General features: G+C 39.8%; 1 protein-coding gene across 1 annotated transcript in view; it reads right to left on the bottom strand.

The window, feature by feature from the left end:
* Positions 1-26,588, bottom strand: part of XKR6 (XK related 6) — a 271,755-nt gene that overhangs the window by 193,555 nt on the left and 51,612 nt on the right. The gene's annotated exons all lie outside the window — the stretch shown is intronic.

Here is a 26,588-nt window from a genome sequence, read left to right on the forward strand (position 1 = left end):
TAAAAATAATCAGTAATTCTCATTAAAACATTAATACACAAAAATGAATTATATGAACAATTCTTCTGACTACAGGCTTAAAAACCATGCTATTTAGACCAGCCTATTTAATTTTTCCATAGAAAATCAGGAGTTCAGAGTTCACATTTCCAAAAGAAGAGTAAAACAACAAATTAAGAGATAAGATAAAACAAGGAAACAACCTATTGTACATTGCTTTTCTTTAGAACAAGGCTAGGCTGAATTATCTAAGTATAAATTGAGGTCACAGGTATATAGTCATTGCACTCCAGTCAACCAAAACAGTGCCTGGATTTACGTAACATGTGAATAAGTCTATTATCATAGAAAGTCACATACATGAATAAGAAGAATATATTTTATAAATTTTAAGTCACTCTCAACATCTGAGAAAATACTGTCAGTAAAATACTATTTGTAATACTGTTTTTAAGAAAACACTGTTTGTAAGGAAATGAGGTGACGTTTAGAACTATATTACAACTGAGCCTCTAGAAGAGAACATGAAAATAAGCATGACTTAAAAAAATAATAATAATTCTTATTGTTGTCAGTTCCTTAGAATTTGCCCTCTGCGTTACTCTCTGGAATAGGATGACAATTTCATTTTCTCAGCACCTCATCAATTAAACAAACTGATGCATAATTTAGACTAAATATAAGTACATTTATAATATTATTTTTGCTATTAATGCTGTTACATGTAGTACAGGAAATGAAATAATATGAAGAGCCACTTCTTCTGAAAAAGTGGCTTAGTATAAAATTCGAACTTGAGCAAAGAATCTACTGAAATTCTATTCTGGGGGGGTGGAGGGATAGTGACTGCCTTATCAGCACGGCTATATCAACACATTTAACAGGACATGGTCCGTTGGAATAAACTTAATAAAGAGAGCCACTACACTCCCTGAAAAATGTTTTTCTACAATAGAGTGCTGTTATCTTCAACTATAAAATATATTTTGAACTAAGATACATGTAATAATTAGAGCAGAGTTTAACTGATACAACTAACATTCTTAATGGGCACTTTACCTTTTAAAAAGTAAAAAGCAAAAAACACACACATACATAAAACATCAAAATTCTTTATGACAGAAAAGCAAAGCTGTGGCAAGAATCCTTACTTCCTACTCTGAAAACCTTATGAAGCCCGTAGTCCCTGTTAAGAGCAAGTTGTATTGGTTTTCAAAGGAAAAACATTATTTCAATCTGCAAATACCTAATGGGCTCAGGTGCTTTCGTATAATAAATATTTTGTTGTTACTTAAGTACCTCACAAGAGCTCATTTTTTTTAAAGTTATGTTTAAACAACTCTAAAAGGTTTAATTAATATGTAGTTTTATATAATTAATCCTTTTGTTATTAAACACTTGAACCAGTTTAGTTAGAATGGCAGCATGTTGTTTAATACCTTTTGTTCACAACTTAAAATTTTAAGCTTAAAAAGAAAGGAATTGGGGTAGGAGAGGAGACATGGAAAAACATGAAGGCCTCTCTTTGTCTCAGGCTTTGCCATTACCATTCTGTCTGCAGTGGTTTCAGGACGAGGCGATCGCACACCTTCTAGCCAGAAATCAGATGGCCTCAAAACAACCTCATTTCAGTCTTAGGCCTCATGTCTTTCGCTTAGAGCTAAAAATAAAAATACATGTGAATGAACAAATGGTCATGAAATGAAACCTTGAACATGACACTAAAATGTAAAATATTAGAAGGCATTATTAATCTCAGAAAAATGAAAATGTACACATTTCCATCCAGAGTACCACAACCTTATTTAGAAAGTGTGCTCTTCTTACCCTGTCAGCTTGCTGGGTATAACAATAATGACAATTTAATTCCAAGGTGGTTCAACAAAGCAAGAGTAATATTTTATTCATCTCCTGAGATTATGAAACATTTATTTATTTCTTACAGAGTTAAATATAACAATATCATTAACGAAGCTAATGATGTTAGACAGCAACTTAGCACTTCTTTACGCACATAAACCAAGGCAAGAAAGTAAAGTGTAACGCTGAACCAGAACAATGATCTGGCCCTAAGAAACACATTTTTGTGTATTTAGAACTCCTAGTCCAACAGTAATGCTAGTAGTAAGTGAAAATTAACCTGTTTCTACAAAGTGAGCGTTCACCCATTCCACAAATATTGAATGTTTCGAAGCACTGGAAGTCAAATGCTGAATATGAAAGATGGTTCCAAACCTCAGCGAGTGGGGTCCTAGCCTTTTATTTCCTAACTTTTTGTCTCAGGTCTTGGCTATAATGCTAAGGGGACAGAAAATAAGGATTGCTGTTTCCATGAGAGGAGGAGATCGGTATGTATCACACGACAGCTGAATGAGACTGCAGGACTGGAAACAAAACCCACTCAGAAGCCCCACGCTCATGCTGCGAGTGAACGCCAGTCACCAGTCGGTCTCTTCCCGTGTGAAGCTTGTGTTTTCAAAACCCTACATCAATCCTGAAAATTAATTATCCTTCATTTGGAGAGCACTGGTGGTTTCAACCCCAAGTATAAACATCTCAGACTACTTTGTAAGGTTATGTCAGCCAAGAAACTAAAATCACTTAATAGAAGAGTACTTCATTCACCTGAAGCCACAATTTAAAATCAGAAATTCTGCTGCCAAAGCTACTTAAAGAGTTGGCCTTAACTATAGTGTAATGAAGACAAGTATCTCATAAATTTTTATACCATTCATACATATCCATTAAATTAAATACATAAATTACCATTAGAGTCTATACTAACATTGTTCAATGTTTTTCATTTCTCTGCTTGATCTATACCAATGAAATTCTTTGTGTAGGAATATGGTACATTACCAAAAAATATCAAAATATATACACATGATTCAATTTAAGCTCTATGTTTGTCTTAAATCAAGGGTCTATAAACACGTCTGAGTTAGCTTATCTTCCTTCATTTTTCATGTGAATTCCAACTAAATTTAATATCTGGACAACTGGTACAAAGTTAAATGGTTTGACTCTGAAGTTTCTAGGTCTCAGAACCACACTTTAGAGGAATAAACTGTAATTTACACTTAAGTATTTAGAATAAAGAAGAAAAGAACTGTTTTGAGTCATATCTAGGTTTAGGCTAAGGCTTGCCTCAAGTGAAAATATTAAAAACAAAATCAATGAGCTCTGAAGTCCATTTCCCACTGATGTTCATAAGATGATTCTATAAGTTTTATCTTGTGATGCATTCACATCTTCATCAAGGAAAACTGCATGCTGGTCTGATTTGTAAACAGTCAATGTATCATGTATGTCATAGATCCCTGCTTTTTCCAGTTGCAATAAATTTCAAAGAAGACATAAATAATTGATAGATACACTTTTGCTATAAGCCTGAAACATTCACTTATCTGTAAATTCCAAATCTGTGTCTTACATCAACAAAGAGAACCCACAGTTCTTCTCAATTCATATTTGCTAGCATTCTTTGGCAAAAAACGAAAAGTAGCTGCCTCTCCAAAACTCAGGTCTTTCCCTTAAGTAACTTTTATCCTCATCCATACTATGTTCACAGTTTCATTCCCCCCTTTGCTTCAATCACAGTATGTTTTGTTATACAAGTTACAGTTCTATCATATTCCCTGAACCAATCCATCCAACCCAGAGAATGCAACAACAACAAATATTTGACCCTATTCTTTGAATTCCACAATTTTCACTACTCTCACTTTGGTCAATACCTTTAATGATAAAGTAGTGAGATTTTAATACTCAGAAGACATGCTTTATAGCTTATTAAGGCAAGTAATTTTATACTCAGTCTTGTTATATTAATCATAAAACTCCATTTGTCACTTCAAGACTGATACATTGAGGTCTCCCATTTAATAAAATCATTGAGTGCCAGTAAGTTAATTATAAATTTCAACAGGGCTTCCCTGGTGTGGCACAGTGGTTAAGAATCCACCTGCCAATGCAGGGGACACAGGTTCGAGCCCTGGTCCAGGAAGATCCCACATGCATGGAGCAACTAAGCCCATGGGCCACAACTACTGAAGCCCGCGTGCCTAGAGCCCATGCTCCGCAGCAAGAGAAGCCACTGCAGTGAGAAGCCTGCGCACCACAACGAAGAGCAGACCCCACTCGCCACAACTAGGGAAAGCCCGCGCACAGCAACAAAGACCCAATGCAGCCAAAATAAATAAATTATATATATATATATATATATATTTTTTTTTTTTTTTTTTTTTTTTTTTTTGCGGTACATGGTCCTCTCACTGCTGTGGCCTCTCCCGCTGCGGAGCACAGGCTCCAGACGTGCAGGCTCAGCGGCCATGGCTCACGGGCCCAGCCGCTCCGCAGCATGTGGGATCTTCCCGGACCAGGGCACGAACCCATGTTCCCTGCATCGGCAGGCGGACTCTCAACCACTGTGCCACCAGGGAAGCCCATAAATTTATTTAAAAAAAAATAAATTTCAACAAATCATAGAATCAAACTTCTTTAAAAACAATGCCTATCTATTCAAGAGCATCCAATGTAAAATACATTCTCATGAAAATCAGTCCCTTAGTTTAGATGTTACTATAAATACATTTATCAGTCAGAAAATCTCAAATTCAAGGATTCTATAGGAAGAAGGGAAAATGCTCCAAAAAATGACATTGAGACAATTCTAGCAATTTGGAAAACTTAAGGCCAAATCTTTAACTTCATTCCTTAAGCCAAAACAAATTCTGGGTATACCACATTTAAAGTTAAAACATGAGACTATAAAAATACTTTAAAAAATTTTTTAAATAAATTCTGAAACACAGGAAGGACTTTAATTATGATTAAAAAAAACTAGAAGTCAAAAAGAAGTTACAATTGATTTTACAAAAGACAAACCAAACAAAAAATCAATTATAAACAAAAACAAACAATAAACCAAGGTAAATATTTGCATCAAATATTAATATCCAGTTTTTACAAATTGCTAAGAAAAAGACAATCCACTGGAAAATGGACAATGATTATAGACAATTCACTGAGAAATAAAAATGATCTGTAAACATATGAAAATACCTTCAAATTCACTCAAAACTTAAGAAATGCAAATTAAAACATACTAACAGATGAAGAATGATTATCAAGAATCTGGGGGATGTGGTGCTCAAATTTACCACTGGGAGAGGTGTAAACTGGTGCTAAATTTTTGTGGAACAATGGCAATATCTATAGAAGTGTAGAAACCCACATGCTTTAAACCCACAAATTTGACTTCGGGGACTAGGATCCTTTATACTTCTTCTTTCATGTAAGCAAAATTATTTGTACGTGGAGACTATTTATAATGACAATACTACACCAGTAATATTAATATACAAAAAATGAAAGAAAAAATCTGGAAAACAATCCTAACATCGGTCAAAAGGAAGCTGTTTCCAAAAAATTATGTGTCATCTCATATAGCTGTGGGGAGGTATCCTAGATATACAGGCTTCACCCACTATCTATCTGAAAGGACAGTGTTCCTATGAAACCCTTCACAAGCCAAAATGGCATAAAGCAAGGAAGCAATCTTGCTAACAGATGCACAAAATAAATCGAGATAAAGCACAGATGCTCATACATTTCAAAGCTATGGTGGCTGCATGCCGAGATGCTGAGTGCAGTTCCTGGGGAAGGAGCTCAGTGGGGCCGCTTCACCTGCTTTGGGTGTGCACTGCCTCTGTCACAGCTAGTTGGAAAACAGACACTGAACCCTATTTTGCTTTCTGTCTTTTTTCATAAAAGCAAAAATCCTCCTCAGAATTCTTCTGGTTAGTGAAAACAGGCACTAAGTAGGACTTTCTTAAAAACGAAGTGGCATAAAGCGAACTTTTGAAAACTGGGGAATACCTGTATTACTAAGTGCATAAATGACACTGCTGAACAGAAATATAATGTTCATTTCAAAAATAATTTTTAAAAGGCATGCAGTATGAGTAAGAAAGGGAAAAACACGAAAATTATGAAAAGCTATCTAAGAAACTCTTAAAACATATAAGAATGGGGAGAAGGACTGTCTACTTATAAAGTAATTTTTGTTATATATGTAATAATTACAATTAAAATGTTTTTCAAGGATGCTTTCCTATTTCAGCATTTCAAGACTATGGATTGATTTCTCAAAATGGAAAAGAATTTATAGCCTTGAGTCACGTCTTGAGAGCCACCCTGTGAATGTGAGAATTGTTGAGGACCACAGAGGCACTCAGCTGTCACTCCTGATATACACTGTCAACATGGTCCTGGGCACTGTGCTTCTTGAAGCTGGCCATCGCTTGCTTCTTCTCATGTTCTTAAATCTGCACACCACACTGTGGCAGGCAAAGTTCACTTTCACTCCTGACTCCTATATACCAGGGGCAGGTTGCGAGGTTTTGAGTTTACTTTTAAGGACCTAATGGGCTATCCAATAGCTCAGTGTGCGTGTGCCTCAAAGTCAGTTATTGATTGTTTACCATACCCTCCCATCCGAGAGCCGGCGCCAGTCCAGTAAAAGTGTGTTGTTGCTTTGGACTTCTCCAGTGATCTTAGACTCCAAACCCAGCTCCTTCAAAATTACAGTTTTGGGACTTTGCTGGTAGCGCAGTGCTTAAGAATCTGCCTGCCAGTGTAGGGGACACGGGTTCGAGCCCTGGTCCGGGAAGACCCCACATGCCACGGAGCAACTAAGCCCGTGCGCCACAACTACAGAGTCTGCGCTCTAGAGCCCCGAGCCGCCGCTACTGAGCCCGCGTGCCACAACTACCGAACCCCACGCGCCTAGAGCCTGTGCTCTGCAACATTCGAGAAGCCACTGCAACGAGAAGCCCGCGCACCGCAACGAAGAGTAGCCCCGGCTCGCCGCAACTAGAGAAAGCCCACGTGCAGCAATGAAGACCCAAGGCAGCCAAAAATCAATTATTTTTTTTTAATTACAGTCTTGCTATATTATGTGATACCCACTATTATAAACAATACATGAAACTGGTCATGTACCCACTATTATAAACAATACATGAAACTGGTCAGGCTTCCCAGTAAAACATCACTGAAGAAAATCAGCCTCCTACGTAGGAGAAACAAACAATGCTAAAAAAAATATTTGTCCATTTAAAAATGGTCTTTACTCTATAATCCTGTTCACATTTGTTCCAAATCAGCACTAACCGGAGGCAGAATCCCTGAATTATTCAGCAGGTCAAGGAGGCACGTCCACCCTGGCACGACTAGATGCTGGCACTTGCAGGAGCCCTCCACCCTCAAAAGTTTACGGCAAATGGGCCTAACAGTCACGATGCATCACTTCTCACTGGGAGCCATGGTGCGTAACCACTGGCACGTACACAATTTTGAACATTTTCAACCTTCATTTTTCTTTAGATGTTAGGCCACTATAATTGAAAGTGTTGTGGAAATTATCAGCAGATTAATATTAATTTTACTTGCGCCCTCACTAATACATCACAATTTCCAAACCCTTCTCTCTCTCTTATCTAAGGGTACACAGGGGTTTTCTTCTAAGGCTAACTCTTCCTCTGTCACACAGCTCCTGTGGAATTTTAATCCTTCGTTTACATCTTCTGTTTTCCCTCCAATGGCTCCTTTCCTTTTGCCTACAGACACATTCAGATCTCCTGATCCTGAGACTGAGGCACGATCCATTTCCTTGAACACATCACTGACTTTAGAATGTCCTTCTTCCTCTTTTTCTTTACTGCCAAAATGCCAAATTTGAAGAGTGAGCTACATTTGTTCATTCACTCAAAAATATTTCCTGAAAAGTGACTATGTACCAGAGCCTGGGGACACAAATTAGCAAGGCCCCCTCCCTCAGGGAGCTTATGATTCCATTTACACAGATAAGCAGATACATTTATGGATTCAAAATGTTAACTGACACAAAGGAAAAACACTGGCGTCTATAACAGTATCATTGGGGGGCTTAGTTTAGATTGGGCTGCCATTCCGTACGACCTGTGTGTTTGTGGTCCTACACACTGCATAGCAGCAATGGCGGGGTCTCTTGAAAGGAGTGACATTTCATGAGATCTAAAGGCTGAGCAGAAACTGGCCAGGCAAAGAACAAGAGAAGTAGCATTCCAGGCAGAGGGAACCAGATATGTGAAAGCGCTGGACAGCAGAGAACACCGTGACTTGGGAGGACCAGAAAGAAGAGTGGTTCGTCAACAGACCCTGACGGAGAGTACACAGGCACCAGCCAGGCCAGCCATCTCACGTGGCCCGATGAGGGCTGTGGCTTTATCCTAAGGGCACCAGGGACTGTGTTCATCTCTCACCCTTAACTCCTTAGCTCTTTGCAGCCTGACTTCTACTCCTCCCACACTCTTTTAACAGGCTCTATATGTGCTCCTAACATGTAGCACCTTTTCAGTCTTCAACTGACAGTTCAGCTTGTGAAATGACTTCTATCCTAAGTTTGAAAGCACGAGCTGTCATTGATTTTTGTATCTTCCACTTCTCTCAGTATTTAGCTTAATGTTTTATACATAGTAGGTATTCAAAATGTACACAGTGGATAAATCAGTCTTGGAAGAAAACACATTGACGAAAAGTTAATTACAACAGTACAGGAAAGCAAGCATATTTAATAAGATTCCCTATTAGTAGTATATTTGAAATTGCCTTATCTTATGCCTTATTCTCTCTCACAGTGATGGAACAGGTACAAACTCAAGCAAGAAATTCGTTTAAACAAATGCCGTAATATAATTTGATCAGTCTGCGAACACATGTTCAGATTACACTGCCATTCATTTGTGCTTCCCGCAGTAGCTGGGTGCATGGCAGTGGTCTAGTTCTCCCATACTGAAATTATTAAAATTAGATAACAGACATCCAGGTAAAATAGACATTTAACTGAAAAGTATGATTCCTGTTACAAAGAATACAAGCTGATGCCATCCCCCACCAACTAGCCATTATATCCTGCAAGTTATTGTATGTATGCTTCCCTTTACATGTATGTATGTATGGGCTATTGGTTTTGAAACTTTGTAGAATATGCTATTCCTTTCATTTTTGATAATTTTAGCAAATGCTAAAAGTCAATGGCCACCACATTTATAGATCTGAGCAGGAAATCAACATACTTATGTTCTAGTAAATGAAAACAAGCAGCGAGTAATTTCACCTTATTCTGGTAGGTGGGGCAAGATGTCAAGTTTCTTAGGTTCAACATTTAAGGGTTCTGCCCACATTCTATTAGAACTGTTGGTACTGATCTAGAAAGAAATGTAAGATCTGTTTATTTCAGAAAGTAATATGCTTCCTCTACCGTGAGCTGTACATGTTTTACCTCTTTGCAAGCCTTTTCTTTATGTCTACAGAATGATCTGAGTTGTGCCCACAACCAGCCCATCATATAATTAAGCTTAATTAGATATTTTCTATACAAAGCGAACAAAATGTACTTTCATTGTTCTTGTACCAAATTCCCCACATTATGTATCTTTTATAACCAAGAGTGAGAACTCTATAAAATTCAAATGTAAATGATAAAAACATTCTCCTCTCCTTCATCCTTTGTTTTACAATGGCTAGAAGACCGGATTTGTACATTCTGAAGTTTAATGTGTATACACATATCAGAATGTTTCTGCTTTCTGATGTCTAGTTTTCTTAGAAGTAGATTAAAAGGTTTCTATCTCTTTGAGATGCTTCAGCCTTGCGAAGAGAGATTGTGTTATCTAAAAGAAATGATCAGACTAATAGTTGAAACATTTTATAACTGGGTGGTCACTTTGCCCATGATGGGAAAGAAAGTGCCTGTGTTTGGCATTGAAACAGAAATAGAAAAAAGTGCCTGTGCTGGAAAACAGAACCACACTGTCTTAATGCAGAGATGTCTATGACAAGTCCACGTTCAATGAAGTGCAGGCCATTCGCGGTTTTACTATTAACTTTACAGTGTCATTCTTTTTTTGTAATTCCCAACGACACAGGCAACAACTACAGCCCGGTCTGGGCTCATAAGAAGAAGGTATACAGTTATTAAGAGCACTAATGCACAATAAAAATTTTTAGTGTTTTCCTGGCCTCAGTCAGTAACTGTTCTAGTAAAAGGAAAGCAAATAAGAAGGACTCAGGTACTTTAACTTCCTATGAGATACTCTTGCCCTCTGAAGTTACAGCCCTTTCAATGTCCTTCTCTGTGAAAAGCGACATCATTCTTCTAGTCAGAAATCCTCACAATTTGTTCCATTCCTCACCGGCCATATCCCTCTCTCATCACTGGAAATGTCCATCGTTATGGAGGGTTGCAGCAGCCACTAGAATCCCCTGATGAGTAAATTTGGTCTTCTAAACTGAATGGCAACCATTTAAAAAATTTTCACTACAGAAAATTTCAAATGTATATGAAGTAAACAGACTAGTGCCATGAATCCTCATGTACCCTCAACTCACTTTCAATAACTATCAACATTCTGACACTTTTGTTTCTCCACACACTCCTCACTCCCCAACTTGATGAGGATTATTACTTTCCTTTTTTCCCCCTGAGATAAAAGTTACAACTAAGTTTTTTTTAACCATCTTAACCATTTTTAAGTATACAGCTCAGCAGTAGTAAGTATATATTCATACTGTTGTGCTGCCACCACCATCCGTCTCCACAATTCATTTCATATTGTCTGAAACTCTTCAGCCTCTAAACAGTAATTGCCCATTCCCCTTTCCCCACTTCCTCCAACACCCACCATTCTCCTTTCTGTCTCTATGAATCTGACTACTCTATAGGTACCTCACGTAAGCAGAATCATACAGTATTTGCCCTTTTTTGTCTGGTTTCTTTCACTTAGCGTAAAGTCCTCCAGGTTCATGTGTTTATTTTTTGTGTCCTTCCTTTTTAAGGTTGGATAATATTCATTCGTATGTACAGACTATATTTTGCTTATCCATTCATCTATCAATGGACACTTGGTTGATTCCGCCTTTTGTCTACTGTGAATAACACTACTATGAACACGGGTGTACAAATACTTCTTCAAGATTCTTCCAATTCTTTTGGGTATACACCCAGAATTGGAATTGCTGGATCATATGGTAATTTTATTTTTCATTTTTTGATGAACTACCACATCATTTTCCATAGTGGCTCTACTAGTTTACATTCCCATCAACAGTACACAGGATGATAAACAATTATGTTTAAGAAAACTGGCACTTGGCAAAAATGTAGAGTTTACAAAGTACGTTCATATACATTATAGTACATAATCCTTCAAACACAGCTGACTAGCTTGGAGGCCTGATCTCTTGGCAAGTATTCAGATTCTTAATAATGTCACCTCTCTCCGTATTTCTGAATAAATGTTTTCTTCTAATCAGACTGGTTTAAGCAGACTATATTACACAATATTAGATATGTATATAGCTAAACGCTAAAAATATTAATAGTGAGGGACTTAAAGGACCCAAATGAAATGTAAACATAATAGAATGATATTGTCGATCCCAAGGGGACTAACCTTAAAACAGCTGTGAGACATATATATGGAATCTAAAAAAAAAAGGTTCTGAAGAACCTAGGGGCAGGACAGGAATAAAGACGCAGACGTAGAGAATGGACTTGAGGACACGGGGAGGGGGAATCGTAAGCTGGGATGAAGTGAGAGAGTGGCATGGACATATATACACTACCAAATGTAGAATAGATAGCTAGTGGGAAGCAGCTGCATAGCGAAGGGAGATCAGCTCGGTGCTTTGTGACCACCTAGAGGGGTGGGATAGGGAGGGTGGGAGGGAGACGCAAGAGGGAAGAGATATGGGGACATATGTATATGTATAACTGATTCACTTTGTTATAAAGCAGAAACTAACACACCATTGTAAAGCAATTATACTCCAATAAAGACGTTAAAACAAAAAACAGCTGTGAGGATCTTAACAGGTAGCCTTGACAGATACCAGCTAGACAGTTACTAGGTAATTCAGACTTTATGTTTCCTGCAGATTCCACTATGTGAGGTAGTCGTACATGGGGTGGGGGGTGAAGTAAGTGGGGTGAGCAGAAGCTATGAGGCAGCACAGAAAGCCCACAGGGAAAGCTGGAAGCAAATGGAGGAGAGAAAGCAGGCAATGAGTTCAAAGCTTACTGATGAGAAAGTTATATAATTTCCAGGGCCTAGTGCATAATAAAAATGCAGGGCCCTTATAAAAAAAAAAGTTAAGAATTTCAGGATGGCAACAGGAAAACATTAAGTCAAGTGCGGGGCCCTGTTCAACTGCACAGGTCGCTGGCCCAGGAAGCCAGCCCTACGTACTGAGCTGAAGACAGGACGCAGGGCAACTAGCACTGCTCCCAGCAGCAAGGGTGAGGGAAAGGCAGGAGAAGCGCCACGTCTCAGTGCAGCAGGCGCCCACAGAGGACACCGGCGTCCAGGGCACAATTCACAGGGCATATCAAGGCCAAAATGTATCTCCAGGCATTCCCAGGTCCGTTTGCTTTTAAATAAAGGGGTGGAGGGTTAACAAGCAAACATCTTATTAACTCAGTTCATGGCTGAAAATGAGATTAATCACCACCGAACAGACAGGAGCACAGTAGGCAGGAAATATAGAATTGCTACGTTTTGGTGAAAGGCATCATGAAGAAGATCTGGCGTCTATCAATACCCAAGAAAGATCAATATGGCTGCCCAAGAGCAGGAAGACAAGAGCCCTATATATTTTATCTGAAATCTGCAACGTGAAGAGGGACAGAAAAGACCACAGACAACTTTTCCCTTATTGACTAAGTGCCCAGGGTTAGCCGTGGTTCAAAAATATCCTGTTAGGCAAGGAGAGGGAGGAATCCGGGGTTGGACAGGAAAAAGTTTTAATATCAGAGTGGGTCTTGGGAAAGTTAATGAAACAGAAGTCTAAAATGAGAAGAAAAACGAGAAGCTCCCAAAACTACCAGTTATGTCACAATTCCAGAAATCAAACTTGTCTACTCTTGAGTCATTCTTATAGCTTCTGAAATGTTGTGGTAATGTGTAAGAGAAGCTTGTCATTTTTTTTAACGTAACCATAAATGTTAATTAATTTTCCTGATAGCATAAGCCAAACATGCTTTATGAGAAAATAAAAACTAAGTTCAAAAAGAAACTTCACAATAATATGTGGACACTCCTCTCTTTCTATACCACCTTCGGGTCATGTTAGAAATTGAAACCTGAATTAAAACCTTCTTTTGCCTTTATTTCTAAAATACAGTAAGACAATCCAGTTAAACACTGAGAAGGACTTAACTCTAGTGTTTCTGATAATGTCCATAATGAATAAAGGTAGAGTCATTTGTATTCATTTCTGTTTTTAAAGTCACTTAGCTTCTCACTATCATCTTGAAATTCAGGGATATCAATTTAATAATGAGCTACTTATTTTGGCCTCAATTTAATAAAGACATAAACTATTCAAACAGCAGAAAACATTTCTAATAAATGCCCACCACTACAACTATTTTCCAATGTATTATATCATTTCATTGTGTCTCTACAACATCCTCTAGTAATAACACTGGAGTAAGTGGTCCATTTTCCAAAAGGAAAAAAACTAAGCTAAAAGATTTTACTACAATAAAACAAAACTTCTAATATCTACTCTGAGATACTTTCTTCTCTCCATAAATCAGTGCATCTAAACAACAGAAAAGGTCTTTTACACTAAAACACAATTGTGTCCTATTTCCTTCCCTCTGGAAGCTATCGATATAAAGCAGCAGATCATGGGCTATCCAGGATGATGAGAAACAATGTTCCCCATTCATTCCTCAGGGCAGTAGAGATGCTAGGAGAGTTAAGAGGGCACCAAATGGAGAAGCTAAGTGAGTCCCAACTTCTTCTGTCTGAACTGCGGATTGCTTCCTTATTTTGTTTTTAGAACGGTAAAGCCTGAATCTTTTAATTAGGAAGGAGCTAAAGTCAACTAGTCCAAATTTTCACCAGTGCTGGAATCCCAAGTCTATCAAATGTTCACTCAACTTTTGCTTAAATATCTCCAAAGACAAAAAGACTGCTTCCTTGGAAAATAATCTTTCTCATTTCAGAGCAGCTCTGTTGGGCATCATTTTGGTCCTATACAATTCAGGAAAAATCAGCAATGTCAGGATATATGAATAACTCACCTGTTTTTATTGTTCAGTAATAATAAGTCCTGAGGTCATTGTCTCTCCAAGGTTTGTTATTTCAGTGGCTCAGTGTCACCCAAGGCTACATCCTTCTTTTCACTCAGCCACTAGCTCACTGGTTTAGCTCTCCTTATGGTCTCAGGATGGCACCTATCATTCCAGGCTTCACGTGCAGACATAACAATGTCCAGTGTAAGATTATTTCTTCCCTGCTGAATCTTTTTATCAGAGAGGAATGCTTGTGTCTGAAGACCGCTGGCACACATCTTACTGACCAGAACTACGTCTGGCCAGTCACCAATAAGGAAAAGGGGTCTATCATGATTGGCTAAGACTAATCATGATTTGCCCCTCTGAAGCTAGGGTCTGCCTGTCTTGAAAGACAAACCTCTACAGAGAGGGTAGATTACAGAGACAAAATCAAGGTTCCTTTAGGAGGAAGGGAGGGAGAAAGGGCAGGGATATGTATAGGTGATCCAACATTTGCTATGGGTGTATGGCATCAAAAACTTGTCTTTCAGTTAATGTCTACCTACTGGCACTAGTTCTAACCTCTAGATCTAACTGGAGAAATCCTTGTTCCTTAACTGTACTACAAATTCTGTATATGAAAAACACTATTAGGTTCACCTCCTCCTCAACCCTAACTTCTTCTCTAGGTTAAATATTCCCATTTCTGTCTACAGGTGTCCCTCGGTATCCATGGGGGATTGGTTCCAGGACCCTCCCCCCTACTCCCCCATGGATGCCAAAATCTGCACATGCTCGAGTCCCTTATATAAAGGGCACAGTATTTGCATATAACCTAAGCACATCCTCTCATACACTTTAAGTCATCTCTAGATTACTCATAATACCTAATACAATGTAAATGCTATATGAATAGTTGCTAGTAGGCAGCAAATTCAAGTTTTGCTTTTTGGAACTTTCTGGAATTTTCCTAATATTTTAGATCCAAGATTGGTTGAATCTGTGGATGCAGAACCCACAGGTACAGAGGGCTGACTGTATATGACTTCATATCTACATGGTTACCATCTTGATCGCTCTGCAGTTTGCCAATGCCCTTATAAAATGCCCATGATCCTCTTAAAATGTTTTGTACCAGTACAACATGCTAATTACCTCCCATGTGCTTAATACTACACTTCTATCAATACCATCTAACATTATGTTGCTTCTCTGGTACCATCCTTCTCCTGGCTTCCAATAAACTTTATCTTCTTACAACCAACACTTCGAGTTTTTTTAAAAATGATATGGTACAAAACTCTACACTTGGTTATGCTGTATTTCACCTTACTTTTGGCCTATTTTTCCAACCTATCCAGGTGTTGCAATTATCTTGATTCTGAAAACTAACGTGTTTGCCTCTTTCCTGGTTTTCAATTACAGAAATTCAGATTTAAGCAAAGCTCGCTCATGTTTATCTCTCAGCTTTGAAGAAGCAGGGCTATGTCACCTGGCGAAAACATCTTATGTCTCACACAAGCCTTCTGGGGTTAGATTAGCTTGTTGAATTTTCAAGGTCCAGAGACTAATCCTCACAGGGTCAGCAAAATGATCGTTAAGTGTATCGAGTACAGCCATCTCCCAGGGATCGACTGACTTTCAATGGACTAACTCAAACCAGAATACCAATTCAGCAATGTTAAGTGAAAATTACAACAGCCAAGGGGACCAAGAGAAATGAGAGCCCTCTGGCCAATGTATTTTCACCCACGCCTGTCCACAGACAAACCATATTGGAAACCCATATATTAATCGAAGGGAACCAGATAATTGAATCATCTGCTCACTGAGCTCTTTCCATGTAGACGTGCAGCACGGGAAGCCAAATCATAATCAAGCATTTGTTTAGTGAGCACAGAAATCTAAGCAAAAGAATATCTAATATATCTAATACATATTTATAATATATATATTATCTATATATAGCTATTATATATATAATATTGTCTAATGTATATATTTAAAAACAGTTATCTAATATATATTTAAAAACCTCAGGGTAAACAGTCTTGTGTGTCATTCTCCACCACAGGGTTATTGCTCTAGTACAACTGAGCAGCAGATGGGGCTACTCTGATTGGTATTTGAATAAACAGTGTTAAAAACTGCCTCCGTTATCTGACTAACCAACTCCCCTCTGACAGTCCCACTTCTTAATTAGATATAATGTACCCTACCCCATGGGGCTATGATCAAGCTCAGCTGGCCTGCAAGTTAGTCTGTTTTATAGACGCTGGAGTCATACTGATTGAGTTCAAGGCCAACGCTTCCTTCTGGAGGCTCTAGGGGAACTTCTAGAGACTGCATCACATGCATTCACAGGCTCACGGCCCCTCCCTCCACCTTCAAAGCCAGCGTCAGCCGCAGTGCAGCGTCTTCAAATCCTTCTGCCTCTGACCCTCCAGCCTCCTCCTTCCACTCGTCAGGCACCCTTAGATTACATACCCTACTTAGCTAATCCAGGATAACCACGCCATCTCCAAATCCTTAATTACATCTGTGAAGTCCATTCTGCAACGTGAGGTAACATACTTACAGTTTCTGGGGATTAGGATGTGACACCATTGGAAGATCATGTTTCTGCCTACCACAGAGCTACTGTACTGTAGTCTCACCACTGATTTTATGTTAGCCATTTTAAATTTGGTGGAAAAATTCAGCTTATCTTGAAACTTCTATACTATTAACTAAGGAGGACATGGCTACTTCCATGCATAGCTCATACTAAAATCAGACTGCATTTTTCTATTTCAGTTTTCACACACAAAATGGCAGATGTTTGATTTATCAATGGAGGAGAAAAGAAAATATGGGTTAAGCAATCACTAAAGCCTTAACACTGTACCAATTAATACAGGACAAATTAGCCAGAATGAAGTTAATATATAAAAGGGAATCTAAATGCTTTATTGAGTTTTTCCTATTAAAAATAGGAAATATGCAAAGGATGGAAACAAGCTACTGAGTTTATTAATCATACCCTAAACTCTGTCATTACCAAACAATTGCAACCTTTCCCGTCATCTCAATTTCAAACGCCCTATGCCCACCACCGAATCCTCCACCGCAGTGGTCCTGACTGCTGCTTACCTCCTCCTGGAGATGCCAGCGCCAACAATTCCCCAACCCTGATGGATCCTTCAACTCATTGATCCTACCACCTTTTCATTATCCACACTCTGTCCTGATCCTCACGTCCTAGTGTAGACCTTACAATCCATCATTGTAATCACTCCCTTTGAATACACTCTCGCCCCTCCCCTCTCTCATCTCAATGGTACCCCAGCTAGCAAAAACCCAACACTCTAATACCCAACTTTCTGCCTACTTCATGCCAGCCCAAGAACAGTTTAACATGGTAGGAGAAAAACCTCCACCACTAACTTCAAATGGCCCCTTACAGCTGCCCCTTAATCAAACTACATTTCCTTAATCCACCGATTCCACTTTCCCAGGTAATTATCTCACACCCTCCCTCTCTGCAACCCTGAAAACCTTTCTTCCCCAATCCTCACTCTCCGCTGATAGCTGTTGCTTCCTGTTTCACTCAGCAAACAGAAACCAACAGACCCATCTCCCCTCATCCTCTACCCAATGACTTGCGGCTTGCCCATATACTCTCCTCTCCCTCCCGTTGGTCTGGGTTAATTGCCATTTCTTCACTTCAGCCTTTGGCCTCTTCCCTTCTCTTACCAACTTGAGGCTGCAGCTCTAGCTCTAGCTCCCCTCTCTCCTGCTTCATCAAATTTTTCCTCTCTGTGGATCATTTCTATAAGCACACAAACAGGCTGCAATTTTCCCCATCACACACGCACTGCCTCCAATCACCTTCCTCCCATCTTCTCCAGAGCTCACACAACCAGGTGCTCGCCCTTAACATACGGCAGGAACTTCTCATCAAGGTCATCAGTAATCTTTGTGCAACTAAATTTAACAGTCAATTCTTGGTACTCATATTATTTAGCCAAGATGATGAATCTTTTTCCATGAAACACTTTCCACACTTGACTTTCAAGACACCATAGTATTCTGGTTTTCCTTCCACCCTACTGGCCAGGCCTTCTCACTGCCCTTTGCTGGATTCCTCTCGTCTCCCTAACCCTAAAAGTTAAAAGTGCCTCAGGGTTCAGTTCTCAGGCTTCACTGTCTACATTTACTCCTTTGGGAAAGCCCTTCAGTCTCAGGACTTGAATCACCATCTGTGCTGAAAACTCCAAATTTTACATTCCAGCCTAGATCAGAGCCCTGAACTGCCACCTCCTAGATCACAACTGCCTATTCCATCCCTTCTCTTAGATGTCAGGCAGGTGCCTCTGCATGTCCCCAACCAAATCCCTCATTTCCCTATAAGCCTGCTCCTCAGTCTTCCTCAGCTCAGTATACGGCAACTCCATCCCATCCAAAACCTTAGCATCACCCCTGACAACTTTCTTCTCCTCGAATCCACCATCGTTTCCATCAGCAGACCCAATTAGTGCTACCTTCAAAATAGACCTAGAATCTGAACACTTACCAGCTCCACTGATACCATCTTGAGCCAAGCCATACTGCTAACTGATCTGCTTCCACTCTTATCCCCCTATATTAATATATGCTATGGTCTAAATGTTTGTGTCTCCCCAGAATTCATTATGTTGAAATCCTAACCCTCAAAGGTGACAGTATTAGTAGATGGGGCCCTTGGGAAGCGATTAGGTCCTGAGGGTGGAACCCTCACGTAGGGGATTAGTGCTCTTATAAAAGAAGACCTCAGAGAGCTCCCTCACCCCTTCCATCACAAGGAAAAGGAACAAGGACACAAGGAAAAAGCTCCCACTATGAACCAGGAAGAGGACCCTCATCAAAACGCAACCATGCCGCCACCCTGATCCTGGACTTCCAGCCTCCAGAACTATAAGAACCAAATTTCTGTTGTTCAGAAGCCACCCAGTCTGTGGTACTTTATTACAGCAGCCCAAACAGACTAAAACAATACAGCAGCCAGAATTTTTTTTTTCTAATTAAGGTTCATGGGTTGCCCTATTCTCTTTCTCTTTAAAAATAAAGTGAAATTCATGTATAGTGAAATTAAACAGATCTTAGGTTTCAATTCAATGAGTATATCCACTATATAACCAAGACCCCAATCAAGATTCAGAATACTTCCAACTTTGGGCTATTATGAATAAAGCTGTTATGAACATTCCTATACAAATCTTTTCAAGGACATATGGTTTCCCTGGGTAAATACCTAGGAGCATGAAGTGCTGTGTAACAGAATAGAAATATGTACATGCATGTTCACAGCAGCGCTATTCACAACAGCCAAAAGGTGGAAACAGCCCAACTGTCCATCAACAGATAAATGGTTAAATAAAATGCAGTAACTCCATACAATGGAATATAATTCAGGTATAAAAAGGAATGAAGTACTGATACAATGCTGCATGGGGATGAGCCTTGAGAACATTATGCTAAGTGAAAGAAACCAAACACAAAGATCACATTTGTATAAGATATTCAGAATAGGTAAATTCATAGATACAGAATGTAAATTGATGGCTGCCAGGGGCTGGGGGAAGGGAAAATAGGGAGTGATTACTTAACAGGTACAGGTTTTCTTTTAGGGCAATGAAAATGTTTTAGAACTGGGTAGTGGTAATGGCTGCTCCACACTGAACATACTACATGCCACTGAACTGTTCTCTCTGAAATGGTTAATTTTATGTTATGTGAATTTCACCCCTCCCCCCCAAAAAAACACCCCACACACAGGATTTTATTTTATATTATTTGAAACAGAATCTCACTCAGGCAGTTTAGGACAACACAAAACCTTGTGTCAACACCACTGTATGTGGGTGAGTTGGGTCATTTCAATAAACCACATGGTCTGGAGCAAGTCTCTTCAACTCTGCAGACTTCTGGGGTTTCTTTTCATGTGTAAAAGGAAGATCCTTCACTGGACTGTTGTGAGGATTAACTGAGATAATGACAATAAAAATACTTTGTAAAGTGCTAGGCATAAAAAATTAACCATCTTTTCTATTAGGACCAATAGGGGATATGCTCAGACTGGGAGGCCAATGATGAATACAGGTCTCAGGGAGGCAGCTAAAAATATTTTGAAGAGCTAGTCTTATAAGGATGGAGAGAAGAGGCTCCAAGTCAAGACACACCAGCAAACTGTCCTCCTTTGGCTTCTATGATGACCTAACTTGTCATGAGTCATACGTAAGATTATCCCCGGTGCCCCAGTCAATGATTTAACACTGCGCTCAAAACGAGCTTGAGAGTGTTGCCATTGAGAGGGGCTGAAGAAAGATTACCTGAGATAAAAGAGGCCACTTTCCTAAAGCCATAAGCTAAAGAGCCCCAAGTGCGCAGGAGATAAAACAGGGAGCTGACCAACTATTATGCCATCTCAAAGTTTAATCTCAATTAACACAGGTTAACAAACTAGAGTTTGACTACAGTAATTTGCTTACATCGAGGAAAAACACTAACCAACATATAAGACTAGCCATCTAGAAGTAGCACTAACTAGATTTAACATGTTCAAATTTAAATGTCCTTAAAACTCAATATGCAACAGCTACACAAATTAACAAAATACTGATAAAAACTATGATCACTTAACCAACTCTATGGCAGGTACCGTGCAACATAGTTTACGAATATTATCTGCATTCTTCATAACATCCAAGCACTATCCCATTATGCCAAGCAACTTGTGCTGAATCAAATTAATCAGAGGCACCTCTGCAGCTTGACCTCAGGTGGGGCTGACTTCAAAGCCCATACTCCATCCACTATACCCTGCCGCCTCTGAGCCCCGAAGGAAATTCTAGGGTCCTAAGTCCTCCTAGATTCTAAACCCAATTGAGTGCAATTTCAGAAGGTGTGTAACTAACCAAAGGTCTTACTGTTAGAGAAAAATCGGATTCTAACACTGGGGAGCCCTATTAGACAGACTGAAGGGATTAATTGTAGAATGGAATCATGTTGATTGTACTTGGTTGAAATACAATTGTTGGTTCACGGCCAGTCTGGACTTCAGGTCACAATCAGAGCCCATCCAACAGGAGGCCTGGAGAGCTGAGTGACTGCAGGAAGACGCAGCCCAGACCTAGAATAGTTCTTCTGATCTCTGCCGATGCCCAGGAGCCTCGTACAAGTAAAGGAATAAATATTCAGAAACACAAGAGTTCTAGTCACTTTAAGATTTAATTAAGGGGGCTCACAGGCCAATTACCTAACGCAGCTGCATTTCGTCTTCTTTCACATACAATGCTCTCAACTCAAAAGAAAGGAAAAGACAGGCTATAACTGAAGACTTCTTCAAGCATGCAGGGAGAAAAAGCAATCCCCACCAGGAGGAAAAGAAATCAGGCTGGCCTCAGACTTTCCTGCAGCCACATTAACCGGCAGAAGGCAACAGAGCAGCACCTCTCTAGTTCCAAGAAGAAACTATGACCGAGAACATTAAAACCTCCTTTCCAGGAGTTCCTCCAAAACTAAGGGCCACAGACAGTCTGAAGCACAAAGGGTGCAGGGAGCCCAGCACCCGTGAGTGAACATTTCCTTCACCTTCCTGCGATAAAAGCCAAAGGACTCCTGTGATCTCTGTCAGGGGTTTCAACGCCTACATTGAAAACCCATCCCAGCCATCGGGCCTTTCAAGTCCGGGGCTCCAGTCACCCCTTCTGCCTCTAACCTCAGCCACCCACTGCTGCGGTCAGTGCACAGTCCCATCACCAACAACTGCACCCCCTCCAAAATCGTGCTTTTAAACATACCAGCGACGCTCCAACCTCATGAAGGCCTCCTGCTGACCACTTCTTATGCTAACCATTACCCCATTCATTCATTCAACATTCATAAAATGCCCACTATATGCCAGGACTCTGCAAGATGTTTAAGACAAAGATGGGGGTGGGAGGATGGGACCAAGTACCGCCTCTGCTCTCTCAAAGCTAACACTCAAAAGTGGGAGGCAGACCATAAGCAAATCAAGAAACACTTGAGTGGTATAAAGGTAAGACACAATGGGGATAAGACGCTGGCAGACTAGAGGGATAGAGAGGGACAGAAGGTTTTATACTGTCACCAGGCTGGGTCTACGGAGGGTTCATCTGTGCAGAGAATTGATGGGGAAGAAAGATATACCAAAAGAAATAGGTGTATCAGTACTAGTTTCATAGTAGAATTTAAAAAAATAAACAAGACAAAAAGGAATATTCCATAATAAATTGAATAATCCACTAAGAAGATAAAAATAATAAATTTTATATACCCACCAACACAGCTCTGGTAAAAAGTATCACAAAACTTGGCAAATTAACATTCACTGAGGGAGGCTTTAACAAATTTGGTCCGTTAGGGTTGCTGTAACAAAATACCAAAATGGGTAAGTTGGATAAATGGGGAGCTTATAAACAACAGAAATTTATTTCTCACAGTTTTGGAGGCTGAAAGTCCGAGATCAGGACGCCAGCATGTTTAGGTGAGGGCCCTCTTCCCCGGGGCAGAGCTGGCATACTCATATAGCAGAGCGGGGCAAGGAAGCTTTCGAGTGCCTCTGTTATAGGGGCACGAATCCCATTCATGGAAGCTCTGCCCTCATGACCTAATCATCTCCTAAAAGATCCACCTCCTAATACCATCACCTTGGGGGCTAGACTTCTACATAAGAATCTGGAGGGGACACATTCAGACTATGGCAAAACCCTTCTGAGAAATCAAAATATGAAGCAGGCAAAAAATAAGCAAGGACATAAAGGATTTGAAAGACCCATTAATAAGCTACATTTTACAAACACACACACACACACGTGTACTTAACAGAAAATACACATTCTTTCCAAATATACATTTGAATATTCACAAACACTGATCACATATTAGGCCATGAAGAAAATCTCAACATATTCCACAAGAAAAACCAAATCTGCTAGCCAAACTGCAAGGGAACTGGAAAATAACAACAAAAGGCTATTAAATACAGCCATTTACTTGGAAATGTAAAACACCATTTTTTAATTCAAGAGGATATAAAACTGAGTATTTTTAACTAATTAGGAATGAACAGTGCAAAGATGACTACTTCGTACTGTGGAACATAGTCAAAGCCACAATGTAGGTATCTTGCAGGAGTTCAATGCACAGTGAACACATGAAATGACTCAAAAATATTACTATTACCTAAAATTTCCATTCTCGCCAGCCCTGCTTTATGAGGTAGTAATGCAGAGTTTTCAGGTGAAAAGCACACAGGTCAATTTCAGGGGGATTCTGCCCCACCCCTCAAGCACTGTACAGTGCGCTACAAGCGAGGAGCTCTGGCTACAATGCCAGCTTTGCCTGCGTGGGCTATTTAAATGCTCTGAGTCTCAGCTGCTGTGTCTATACAATTAGGAGGATTGGCTAAATTAGATGATCTCTGAGGTCTCTTCTAACCTTCAGAATTAAATCACTCTAAATGCAGAAGCTCTTCGTGGTAACCTATTTGAAAGCAGGCTCCTGTGTTGTGCACATTTCCCTGCTCTACAGCAGAGTGCACACCACAGATTAACCTTTCCTTAATGACAGTCACCCTAGTGAGTATTTCCTATCGTACCTGTGCTTTAAAACAGATACCACAATTCAAAAGTGAGAGTAAGATAAATTTCTGCCTTCAAGGAGTATTTCCTCTTCATTTGCCAAGTGATTCCTCAATTTAGAAAGATATATTATTGGGGGGTGGCGGGAGGGGGCGAAGAGAGAGAGAAAGACTCTCTCCTTTTTGTGGAAAATACTGGTTTTAAAAAAAGGTTTATCACTGCAAAATCAGGTATTTAAGTGACTTTTAAAGTCCACTGATGGGACTTTAAAAAATATCTGATCATTGGGGCTTCCCTGGTGGTGCAGTGGTTGAGAGTCCGCCTGCCGATGCAGGTGACACGGGTTCGTGCCCCGGTCCGGGAGGATCCTACGTGCCGCGGAGCGGCAGGGCCCGTGAGCCATGGCCACTGAGCCTGCGTGTCCGGAGCCTGTGCTCCGCAACGGGAAAGGCCACGGCAGTGAGAGGCCCGCATAACACACACACCAAAAAAAAAAAAAAAAATCTGATCATCACACATTTCTTGAGTGGTTCATCCCTGACTTTAAATGTTACCAAGCATATAGATCTGCTTTCCATTTCCACAGGAAGCCCACTAGATGCCCAAACCATCTCTTCTTCAAGAGTTAATAACTGACTCTAGAAATTGAATAATATTCACGGGACACAAACACCATAAAATACCATTTTTAAAAAGATTACAGGGACTTCCCTGGTGGCACAGTGGTTAAGAATCCGCCTGCCAATGCAAGGGACACGGGTTCGAGCCCTGGTCCGTGAAAGATCCCACATGCCGCGGAGCAACTAAGCCCATGCGCCACAACTACTGAGCCTGCAGCCCGCGAGCCACAACTATTGAAGCCCGCGCACCTAGAGCCCATGTTCCACAACAAGAGAAGCCACCGCGATGAGAAGACTGTGCACCACGATGAAGAGTAGCCCCCACTCGCCACAACTAGAAAAACACTGCGTGCAGCAACGAAGACCCAACGCAGCCAAAAATAAATTAATTAAAAAAAAAAGATTTGCGTACATTTAGTGTCAAATGCTATATAACTTAATTACAATATCTTAATTCTACCTGAATTGTAATTCATCCTAAATTTATTGTTTTTGAATTTTGCATTTGCACCTAATTTTTAAAATCGAGGTGAAAAGGAGGACAGGAAAATAAGACAGAGAGGAATATTTTCTCCTCTCCTCCAGCCAAGTCAACTGTCTCAAAGAATGATCCTTTCCATTTTTCTGCCAGTTCACAATAAATGGGAGAAAACATTTCAACCTTCACTTTAAAAAATCTCATCTACTTGATATATAATAAAAGGGGATAAGGAAAAGGGATATTGAGGTACAAAGCTTAAGTGTCAATCTTCATTCTTGTGCCAGATTGCATGGGAAAGCCCTGATCACACTTCTTACATGAAAGGTCTGACAATAAAGTAGTAAAATTAATTCTTCAAAGCCACAGAAAAAGAAATCTCATTACATATTCAAAACATATACTTCTAGAAAAAAGACAAGTAAGTCATTTTCAGACTAGCATTTAGCACTTAAGATAAAGTAAAACTACTGAGCAGCTGGTGTCATTTTTGTTGTTGTTGTTGAAATACAGCTGATTTACAATATTGTGTTAGTTTCAGGTGTACAGCAAAGTGATTCAGTTATACATATTTTTCAGATTTTTTCCATTATAGGTGATTACAAGATATTGAATATAGTTCCCTGTGCTGTACAGTAAATCCCTGTTGCTTATCTATTTTATGCACAGTAGTTTGTATCTGTTGGGTGGTTTCACTTTTTAATTTATTTTTGGGTTGCTGTTAAACTGTTCACTCTCAAAGTTTAATTATTTTAAATGCTTCCAAAATGATATATTTTTAAGCAAAGATGTAAATTCAGTTCCTCTTCACTTTACAGTCAAGACCTGCATCTGAAGTTTTTAAGTTTCCCAAAGAACAAGCATTTTACAATGGTATTTACAATAGAGCAAGGTACTAGTATGGTAGGTCTTTAAAGGGAAATTCAGGGTTTCTCTTTTCTCTCCTCGCAGTATCCATCCATGTTCCTTGGATTCATCAGGATCTGGGGCAAAAACCAGGGCCTGGACATTACACAGAGACAGTGCCAAGGGCACTGAGATACAAAGGAAAGGGTCATTCAAAGTCTGAACCTAAATGGTATGGTCTCCTTGGAATTCTTTAGGCTAAGGGACTAGGACCTCCCCACTATGGCTAATACTTGGTCCTTAAAAAAAAAATCTTTCTTTGGCTACTCTGCAACTGGTTCTCATTCCTACCTACTTGGGATCTGCTCTGACCTAGCTCTGCTCTGGGCACTTTGCCTACAGGACAGTCATTGAGAACCCTGTATGAAATACTATATATATCCCCTTTAGACTAAGGTAGATTGTAGACCTTCCATCACAAGCCATGGGACACCCAGACAAAGTGAGAAGCAATGTGAAAGTGACATGGTAATGAGAAGTTAAGTTAGGGGCCTTTATAAAGAACATTGGATCCATGTATGTACACACCTACTAGAATCAGCATAACATCATCAGAACCTTCAGTCCTTCTTAATATTCCACTTCACTGCAGCAACGTTACCACTAATCATGTGAAAAACAAATGTGTTCCCAAATAATAAATTCTGTAGTCAAACTATCTGAACTCTGAGCAGAAGACCCAGAAATGATGTCATGACATCACACACAATGTATCTCTGACTAAATAGGCATTTCCTGGTCCCCTAAATCCTCTATCAACCAGTCGTTTCGCTTCGTGTACCTTCAGGCATACCGGGGTACTCTTTTCCTGGCTTGTCTTCTTCAGCATGTTTCATTTCAAAGTGTCTCCC

Source organism: Globicephala melas, chromosome 6 (genome assembly GCF_963455315.2).
Source record: "Globicephala melas chromosome 6, mGloMel1.2, whole genome shotgun sequence".
Classification (NCBI taxonomy): Eukaryota; Metazoa; Chordata; class Mammalia; order Artiodactyla; family Delphinidae; genus Globicephala; species Globicephala melas.